The following is an 11,337-nucleotide window of genomic DNA, read 5'->3' on the forward strand; positions in this document are numbered from 1 at the left end:
CGTCATTTGAAGGATCAAGCTCGACGAAAATGGTTCACATTAGTGAATACTAATGCCATCTCTTAGAATTTTCAGGTACTTATCAGACTGCCTAGTATCTTCGATTTTTTCTGGCGGAAGATTTTCTTCTAGTAATCGTTCTGTTAAATTATTTTTGATAATACCCAAACTTTCATCTTAAAGTTGGTTTAACTCAGTTACTATGTACTGAATTGTTGTAGTAGGGAGTAAAAACTCAGTCTCTAATTTTAAATAAAATTGAGCAATGTTTTGCAGGAATGATTCATCGCTATTCGTGAAATTGTTGTTGTTTTTAGAATCTGTAACTGTTGCTGGTTCTTTATTTGAGTGGACTTCCATCTCCTTTCTCCTTGCTCGGAACTTCTTCAGAAATATTTGAATTTACGCGTTCAGTTTCTAAAGATTCTGGAGCAATTATTTGTATTTTCTGACAGCGGGTTCTATGTATTTTTGACAAATGACTTGTGAAAGATATTAAATTAGAATATTTCCTCTGACATCGACGATATGGGAATGTGACTTTTTCTTTTGTTCGATGTGAGATTTTAAATGTTTTAAAAGTTGAGGATAGTTATCGAATTCTTTTCGTCATTTATCTACAGTGCACAAATATTTTGCTTCTTTGTTCGCAGCAGTTAGAATGGGATGAATTTTTCGTTCTTTAGAAGAGATTCCATGTACTCTAAAGACATGTTTTGTTGAGTTACCTTCCACTTTAAAGAATTTAATGCATTTGTTAAAACTACAACAGAAGTTGCGTGTGACATTTCTGTGAAACTTGTGATGATGCAAATGCAACTTTGAGCTTCCCGTCTTAAATTTGCAAAAACCACAGTCAAACATCCTAATCTGTAAAATATATTTATCAGTGGCTTCCAACATTTTTGCAAGCATTTGTTTTCCAAAATTTATTTTATTTTTTTTTATTAATTAGGAGTCGCAATAAAAATTTAGATTACTTTTGAAATAAATGTTTGTAAAAGTCTGTTTGGAGGCTGGCAATATAGAACTAGATGACCAAAATTTTTCCGAAAATGAGCTAATTGCATTAAGATTCTTAAAAAAAACATTTGTCACAGAATTTGTTCAAAATATCTTTTTTAGTGTGAAAATTTAGTGTAGCTGTTTCTTGAAATTAGTATAGTTAAAAAAAGTTGTTGTTCACACTAAATGTTGATTTTTTCAAAAAAGAATAATTTTTTCTTGCATCAAACATTTTTTACCATAATTCAGGATTCACATATTTCGGGAACTGTTCTTTATTTTGGTAAAAAGTTCAAAAATTCAATTTTTAGTCGCTATAGAAACAAAATTTTAAAAACATGTGAAATGCTAACCTCAACAATTTTATTTTTATTTCAACTATAGAAGTCACTGGCGGCTGATATTAAATGGACGATATGAAGAATTACATAGGTTGGATTTTCCGGAGTATGGAATTTCACAGGCGAAAATTTTTGGCAAATAAGCGACGCCGAGTTTTGCTCCAGTATCGTATGCTATACTTGAATTATCAAATAAAACAGAGTAAATTTCAACCAGTTCCATTTTAAATCAAAATATTTTGATTTTTTGCCAATAGACAAGTCTTTCAACAAACAGGGTAGCCTTTTTATTCAAAGGAAAAATACCCGGTCATTTCCCAGTTGTTTCCCAGTCACCTAGCATTTTTCACGGTAAATGATATTAAAAAAATCAAACATTAAATTTTTAAATTATTCCATTCGAAGTAATAAAAAATGAATTGAAAATGAAAGCACTCAAAGTAAAACTTTTGAATTTTAAACTTGGAGAATTAAAGTTTGAAAGTTGTTTCATTCAACAATTTTGTATTCAAATGATCAATACTTCACACGTAAAAGATCGAAGCTGCTAACACTTTTCAACTGAAAATTTTGTAATTAAATGCAGTTAAACTGTTAAATCGAAAATTTTTAACTTTAATGAACTGTACACTTCAAGGATTCAAATTTAAAAATTTAAATCGACATTAAATCCAAATGACGAGGTGCCATCTCGGCAGGATGAAATACAAAGGTGCCATCCCGGGTGGCGAAAGACGGAAGCTTAAAAATCCCATATAAATAGTATTGGGAACACCAACGCCCTCTGAAGTAAAGAACCTTTTTATTTTGTTCTGCCGAGATGGCACCTTGCCATTGGACACGTCGAATGGTACCATTTAAAGCGATTTCAAATTCTAATTTCAGTTCAAAATTGGTTAAAAATTGAAAATTCCCTGTTAAGATCCCCAATTTTAATTCTTTTCGAAAAAGTGCCTGTTCAAATCCAGAATTTATATTATTTTCGAAAATTCTCCATTTTAAACAATTGTGAGAATTCGATTTTCTATCAAATTCCTTGTTTCAATTCATAATTTAAATTTTTCGAAAGATACCTCGTTTTAACCCAGATTTATAATTTTGTTTCAAAAATTCATTTTTCCATCCAAAGTTCAAAGATTCAGTTCCAAAAATTGAAATCGACATTATCATGTTTAATGATCTAGATTGAAGAATCAATGAATGAATTTAAAAAATTTTTAAATTATACCATTTTAAACAATTTTCTTTTCTAATTTCGGCTCAGAATTGGTTAAAAATTGAAAATTCCCTGTTTAAGCCCCCAATTACAATTCTTTTCGAAAAAGTGCCTGTTCCAATTCATAATAATGATTTTTTTCAAAAATATTCAGTTTCAACTTAGAACTAAAATTAATTTTTTTAAACATTCCCTCTACCAGCTCGGAATAAATGTAAAATTTTATATTCCCATTTTCAAGACAATTTATAATTCTTTTGGATAAATACCAGTTGATACATAATTTAATGCTTCAATTTGTCTGAAATAAAGGTAAACGAAATGTTAAGCTAAAATTAGAATCAAAATTTCGCTGTTACACGTTAAAATATTGTTTCCTGCTTTCTTACTTTAAACGCTTTGTGGCCATTGAGAGATTCCGAACCCCTCACAACCTTGTACAGCAGAAATACCTTTTCCTTTTAAAATAGACAGTTTTGAGACACCTGGTTTCATTTAGTCTAAAAGCTTATTTTTCTATTCTAAAGATAAACGCTCCCTTTTGTTTTCTTTCGAAATTTTCGTGACCCGCATTACCTAAACACTGAGTAACTAAAAGCGTACTGAGGCGAATGTCTTGTAATATTTTTGCAGCACGCTGTAAAGGACTGAAGTAGACGACATGATTAACCCCCGAGGAGACTGCCCATTTTGTTATGTACGGGAATTTTCCTAGCGGGACTGCAGTGTAGTTTTACTTTCAACTATACCCACATAGCACACTTCCCGAAGAAACCTAATCTTTTCTTAGGATTTGGTCCAAGTAGCTGGAAAAAAACCAGGTATGCCCTAGGTTTAGACCTATGCTTAAACCTAGGTTAAACGTAGGTTCATGTCCGTCCTGCCCGTCGCTGGCCCTTCTAAACATTTCTTTTTCAAATCGAGATTTCAAAATAATAATCGGGAATATTTAAATTTTCTCAATAATTCATACAGATAAAAAATATATTTATTTTTTAAAGTCCGAAAACGTAAATAAACTTCTCAGACATCAAAAAAGGTATAGCGTTTGGCAGACAACGGTCACCTCGCAAATCAATTCACCGTTTCAAGTACAAGCATTCTTATATCCCTGAAGATTAATCTCAGTTGCGAGAAAGAGTAACACTAATATTGCCAACCGACCAAATGCGGAACTAATAATTGCAATGGGCCAGTGCGACTTAAGTGGCCTTAGTATCGGGGAAATTAAACTAGTCCCCGGATAAGTTTTTAAAGACTAATATGGTTTAGTTGCAATTCTGCACACAATATAAAAGACCAAAAAGAAAGATCGAGTTCGCTATGCAGCATTTTTTGACCAATGGTTTTGGTTTTAACTATAAAAAGTAATAAGAAATTCCATTTTGCTATCAAACTATGCACCATACAAAAGAGGAATAATTTAAGAAAATTATGCACTAAAAACATATCTATAAATTTTTTTAAATCACTGTTTGACAGAAAGCGTATTTTTTGTTTTATATGTAAATTTGATCATAAGAAATTAATAAATTCGATTTTTGGAAAACGGCATAAGACCCAAAAAAAAGAGCTACATATTTTGCATGAATCATTTTATGATAGGATGCGTATTTATTCTTTCAAACGTGAAAAATAAAATTAGAAATACAAAATCAAATTTTTTGAAAAACGAAACAGGATAAGAAAAACAATTGACAAAAGTTATTCGCCCAAAAAGACGACACAAGATGAAAATAATGAAATGAAAATACTTCGGTTTCAATAGATGTGCATAATATGAATGGTAATGATATACATTCATTGAAATAATATATTATTCAGGGTAGCTGAGAATAACAATGAATTGCAAAATAAAGAACAAATATCAAAGAGAGCATGGAAAAAAAGTTTACTTTATTTGGAAATACCTAAATAAGCAGTCCCAGATTGCAGTACAGAAATAAACATAAAATACACCATAATTGTAAAGAAGTTCGGATTTTGGAAAAAATGGAGTGCAAAGTTCTCGTAGATGATGAAAATGTGTTCGTTAAAACAATTCAAAATCAGACATGGTTCTACTTTTGAAATCTCAGAATCTCTCTGGGACGAAATATGTTGTTTTTAGCGGAAATTAGACAAAAGATGAAAAATTAACAAAATAACGATAGTTTTTCTAAAAAAAAAACTAAAATTCTAATTTCTTAAAAAAACACACTTTCAAATTTTTCACCTTTTCTCAATTTGTACATTGATAAAAATATATCTTATAAATTTCATGCTGGCTAAATAATTTTTGTGGCCAGAAGAATTTATTTTCTTACAAGCGGAATTTCTACTTTTTCTCGGAAACAATGACAGATACGAAAAATTGTTAAGATGCAAGTTTGCACCACGTACGATGTTAGGAGAAAAATTTATCTTGCTATCTTGTGATATCTTTAATTGTTTACGAGGAAAATTAAAAAATTACATTTTTAATGAAGAAAATAATTCTGGCTTCAAAAATAGTTTAGCTAGAATGATTCTGATAAAATGCCGTCGTTCTACGAGCAGAAACCTTTCAAAAATATTCGGAAGAATCAAAAAGATAGGGCCTTACAAAAAAATTTTTTTAGGATTGAAAAATTTTAATAAAAAAATTAAAAAGGTTTTCTGGAAAACCCTGCCGTTTTTATTTTTTCGTATATTTTTTTACAAGTTTTGCTATCAGAACATAGGCATTTTATCAGCATCAATCTGGCTTAACTTTTTTTGAGGCCAGGACATTTTTTTTTCCTAAACATGTAATTTTCGAATTTTTCTCGTAAACGATGGAAGTTATCTCAAAAGAACCACAGACATTTTTCACCGAATTTTTTTAGGCATGCAAACTTTCATCTTAACATTTTTTCGTATCGGTCACTGTTTCCGAGAAAAAGTAGAAAAATCGATTGTAAGAAAAAATAATCTACTGGCCACAAAAGTTATTCAGTCAGCACCAAACTTACAAGACATATTTCTTATCAGAGCGAAAATAAAAAAAAAAAACATTATAAACAACTATAAGTATGATTTTTTAAAATCTACTTTTAATTTTTTCAAAGAAACTGCCGCTATTTCGTTAATTTAATCCTTTTTTATTTTTATTTTTCAGCTGAATAAGAAAGAAGAAGATAAAGCCTATCAGAAGCAAGAAGAGAATATATTTACTTTGTTAAAAGTTACAGAGGTTTAAAGAAAAAAATTGAGGGTTTTGGAATACAAAGCAAAACATTTGAATACACAAAACTTCTTAGAATTTTTTTGCAAATGCAAAAAATACGTATCGCTAAATTAAAAAAAAAAAATTACACATTTCATCTGAGAGAGATTCGGCGATTTCAAATGTAGAATCCTCTCTCAATTGAAATAGATTCGGTCCTTGATTTTTTTTTTTCATCTCTTCGATTGAAGTTATTATTTTAGCAAATGAAAAGTGTAACAAATGCACAGTATTGAAATTAAATTCAAAACCTTATATCTTTTGCCTGCTGGGATGCAATTGAATTAATAAAATCATTGAATTATTTTCTTTTGGCTATAATTTACTCTTACTGTCTTTCTTACAAAGGTATACGCTAATTATTTTGAACTTTTTAGTTTCAGATAGATTTGGAACTAGTAAATGATATCATATTTATATTGCGAGAAATACTAATTTTAAATTTCCCGCTACTAAGCCCACTTCAGTCTCGCCGGCCCATTGCAAATATTAGTTCTGCATTTGGTCGGTGTGCAGCGATAGTGCTACCTTCTCACAACTGAGATTAAACATCAGGGATATAAGAATTCTTGAACTTGAAACGACAAATTAATTTGCGAGGTGGCCGTTGCCTGCCAATCACTATATATTTTTCGATCTAGATTTTAATTTACGCTTTCTATCTTAACAAAATAAATGAATTTTTGCTCTGTAGGAATTATTGAGAAAACTTAAATATTCATCATTATTATTTTAAAATCTCGATTTCAAAAAGAAATTTTTAGAGTGACCAGCGAAACCTCTTCTACCACTTAATGAAATTTTAGTATTAAATCCATTTCTGGCTTAATTATATTAGTGAAAGCTATTTTAAATAAAAATATTGAATTCTCTGTCAAAAATGTATAGCACTGATTGACTTTCTTTGAAAGCAAATAAAATCGCAGCGGACATGAACCTACGTTTTAACCTAGGTTTTAAACCTAGGGCAGACCTGATTTTTTCTCCCAGCCGATCGGACCTAGTCCTAAGAAAAGACCAGATTTTTTGGGAAGTGTGCTGTGTGGCATAAGTAGTTGTATTTTCAACAAAAAATATGAAACAGATTAATTATCAATAAAACAGTTGTGATTTTTAACCAAAAAGATGCAAATTCCACGCCTGAGAAGGAGCAAACCGCCACCATGATTGTATCCATGGTGAAAGAAAATCGGGGCCGCTCGTTTCCGAATGAAAATAGTCTTATTTTTTCGACGATATTTTAAACAACGTAACAATCCAGGATCGAACTCAGGATTTAAGTGCCTGGCATGCCTAACTCAACCTTCCTATTGTTAGAGATAAGAGCTGGTTGAGAGAAAGGAAAAATTATTATTATATTGAGGAATTTAATTTTCATATTCTGCATTGCATTAGATAATGACGAGACGATTAAAAAATATAGAATAAAATCGGTTAATCCGTTCAATTTTTTTTGATAGTTTTCGTAATTTTTCCTCTCTTCTCACATTCTACGACAAAAAATACAGAAGAAAGATTCTGCGCATTCTTGAATCGGAAAAGTGTAGAAATGCAAGTTATTTCATTTGCAAGATTACACTTGAAGGGTATGCAATTCACAGCCATTTATTTAGCAATTCCTTTTCCATGATTTTCAAACAAAAACTCTACATTCATAATTTTTCTCTCTTTTTTCCTTGAATCTTTGTTTCAGATGCAACTGCTTGCTTCACAATGAATCTGCTGTTTCTTAGGAATGATGCGTTATTTTGTTTGAAACAAGATAGTTTTGACGGATAAGGCTCAAAGTATGACTTTGTCAATGAAACAGTTCCACATTCAACCAAATCGTTGAATATTCAACTGAAAAGATGCTATGTTAACCAAGACGGTTTGTTTATTACAAAAAGAGACAAATTATCAACCAAAAATGGAATAGGTAAATTTCGTTTAAAGAAGAATAATATTCATTGAAAAAATACGAATGTGCAACAAAAAATATACTTTTTAAACAAAATTGTTAAAACTATGAAGCCAGAAAGGTGAATTAACTTCAAAGTGGTTCAATTTTCAACCAGAAAATTATAACGTGTTAAGAAAACACTCAATTTTCTACCAAGTAGTTCAATTTTACAATAAATGGTTTTACTTTTACTAAATAGTTGAATTTCCTACAAAAATAGTTCAATTATCGACTCAAAGTATAAATTTTCAACAATAAAGTTAACTTGCTACCAAACAGTGGCGTCTTTACGTAAAGGCAAAGTAGGCAATCGCCTAGGGCTCTAGGTGCTCTGAGGGCCCCGACGAGACAAAATTTTTAACATTTTTTTTGTACAATATATAGTGTATAAAGTTTATTTTGTCTTGTTTACAATTTTTCTCTCGACTTTTTATCAGCAAAATCTGCAATAATGTCATTAAAATCGATTAAATCAAAAATATCTGACTGTATACATCATTGTAAGTGCATTTAAGCAAGGATCTAACATCGTGCTACTGTGATCTTTTTTTAAATATTTGAGGGCTGAAAATGATCTTTCTCCACTACAGTTTTTCTAAAAAATCTAAAGTTTTCATGCAATTTTGTGTAAGCTTCCCTTCTTTGGTTTAAATATACTGTTTTATAAAAGGACTGTAATCACTGAAAAGCTCCATAATTCCGAAATAATTTCCTTTTTTTTAAAACCTCAATCTTGATTTTCCTCTCAAAAAGCTAAACCCCTACTAGCTGAAAACTTAATAGTTTTTATAAGATGTTTTAAAAGCTCTTTCCAGTATAAAGCTACTTGTTTTGCCTGATAAATGATTTGATCGTCAATACAACCTGCCGCACTTTTACGTTGGCTTCAAGGTACTCGTATTAAGCATTGTTTATGTTCGCTTCCTCCTTTGCGTTCTTTGATGCGTCTCAAGCCATTTTTCCAATCAAAAAATCGAGAAAACCTAAATTGACTATTTTTGGATGAAAAGAGCCTACATAAAAAACAATATAGACAACCTGTAGATGGAGAGCATAGTAACCAATCACGTTCAATTTTTTCGCTACTTGATAATTGGAGATAAAGTAAAGATGAGTGAAAATATCTAGTTATATTTTGCTCTTTACTCCTGTGATATTCACGAGCAGATAGTTCAAATTTTCCACCTCTATTTTGACAAAATGCAGGTTCATTTCTCAAAAAATAACGAATCAAATTACCATTCACGGTCCAAAGAGCTGGGTCAGTGTCATAAATTTCTATTTCTATTCCACTGTCATTCTATAATGTTCCTGAATATTAAAAAAATATATTTAATGTTACAAGATATTTAAGCTCAATTCAAATAATTACTTTAAAAAGTACTGTTGACTAAAACATTTTCATAATTTATTTGATATTAAAAATATTAAAATTATTAATTTACGAGGGACTGTTTCCCATGTCAAATTGAAGCTTTGATTTTCATCTTGACTCTCGAAATTGCCTGCATTTTCTGAGACATTTTCTTTCTCTGGCCCGGCTGTCAGTTCGTCTTTATCTGGTTCGAAGCTTTGCTTTTCAGTGTGCTCGTTTATTCCTTCATCGATATTTACATGATTATCTGTATCATCAATTATATCGACATTCCGAAATTGATCACTTTCACAAATGTTACTTTCATTTTTGGATTCTACTGTACAAAATTGCGATATTTTAGGTAATTTCGATATTTTTTGTTGCAATTGCTTTGCTTTTTTTCGCGTCTCGTGGCCGCTCAAACATTTTCGTTGACTGCTCATACTGTATGAAAAAAACGACTCATTCCAAATCAGACACTTGATCAAACACTTACACTGTTGTTTCAAATCGTAAATAATGCACTCGCAGGTCGCAGGAAAAAGAGTAGAAGAGAGGCAATGGACACGACTAGCCAGCCGGCTGCCAGATGAAATCTTACAAGATTGAGCTTGTTTTGTTTTTCAAGCGTGAACGTGCTTGCCTCTTGGGCCTGCGCAAAGCATAACCTATAGCAAACAGCGCGCGTATTTAAAATCACACGTAGACTGCGCAGACACGCGCAAAACGTTATATTACTATAAATAAAATCAAAATTCGTATAATAAAAAATTCATGTAATTTATTGAAATAAAATTCAATATTTTAATGCTGATTTTTATTATTATCATTCAGAAATGCAGGCTTAAAGAAAATATAAAATCAATTAATCAGGTTATAAACTCAAGACTATTATTGCAATTTCCAATTAATTTATCAAAAAAATTTTATAATCTATTACTCAGGTGGGATTTCCGCCAAATTAAGAGGGCTACACGCCGACTGTGCCTAGGGTCCGACGGACTTGAAAGACGGCGCTGCTACCAAATATTTTTATTTCCCACCAATTTTCTATATTTTTTAGCCAAAAAGACGAATAAAAAAGAACGAAAAAGATGAATGTATTCCACGAAAAAAAATTTCGTAACCAAGAAGATCCATGTACTACCAAACAAGACAAATTTTCAACAAAACAAAAATCTTCAACAAAAGAAATGGAAATGAAACTAAAATGATGATTACACTTAAAATAATTAAAAACTAATTACAATATTAATTAAACGAAATAGTTGAATCTTCAGCCCAAAAGACAAAGTTAATCACTAAAAAGATTCATTTTCAATATAATAATTTAATTTTTAACTAAAAAAGATAAATTGTCTATCCATAGGTATAATAAATGAGTTTTCAGTTACAAACATGTCTTCCGGCAGGGCACATGGTTCCTTTTCTTCATGAAATATATCGGAATTTGTATATCTGAAAATATGAATTTAGCTTGTGCTGAATTTGGTATTGTTGTTTGCAATCATACACTGTTAAAAAAATCTGACTGAATTTTAATGCACATGTATTGGAAGTTCTTTCCACTCATGTACATTAAATTTCAAGTATATTGAATTGAAAAGTTAGTTACAGGTATCTTAAATTTAAAATTTAATTTACTCGTTCATTAACTTCCAGTTACATGAGTGGAAAAAACTTTCAGTACATGTACTTTAATTTTCAGTTACATGAATGGAAGAAACTTCGAATACATTTACTTTAATTTTAATGCATGTACTTTAATTTTCAGTTACATGCATGGAAGAAACTTCCAATTCATTGAGGATTCATTGAGGATGTAAAATCAAGAGTAAGCATTTAGCGTCTTTGGAACCACAAACATAGATATTTATTATAAAAATAGAAATTCTTTATAAATTGAATTTAAAAAACTTAAATAAATATCTTAATAAATAATAAGTATTCGTGTAAAACGACTCACTCAGTGATTTTAAATTCGTCAGAAAAGTGAGAAAGAGCCTGTGCTAAATTAAAAACTGTCGTATCGAACGGCCTCTGATGACATTTCTTTTTCTCCGCTCTTTTTGATCCCATTTTTTGATGGATTTTCAAGAAGAATCTGAAATACATGACGAATATTATAATTTTTATATTTAGTAATAAGTAATATTTTTCTTTTCATACATGATTAAAGTGATATATTTAAATTAACAGGGCTCGGAACTGCTCAAACTTTAAAAATAGTAAAATAGTGTCAAAAAAGTA

This window comes from Belonocnema kinseyi, chromosome 3, assembly GCF_010883055.1.
Source record: "Belonocnema kinseyi isolate 2016_QV_RU_SX_M_011 chromosome 3, B_treatae_v1, whole genome shotgun sequence".
Classification (NCBI taxonomy): Eukaryota; Metazoa; Arthropoda; class Insecta; order Hymenoptera; family Cynipidae; genus Belonocnema; species Belonocnema kinseyi.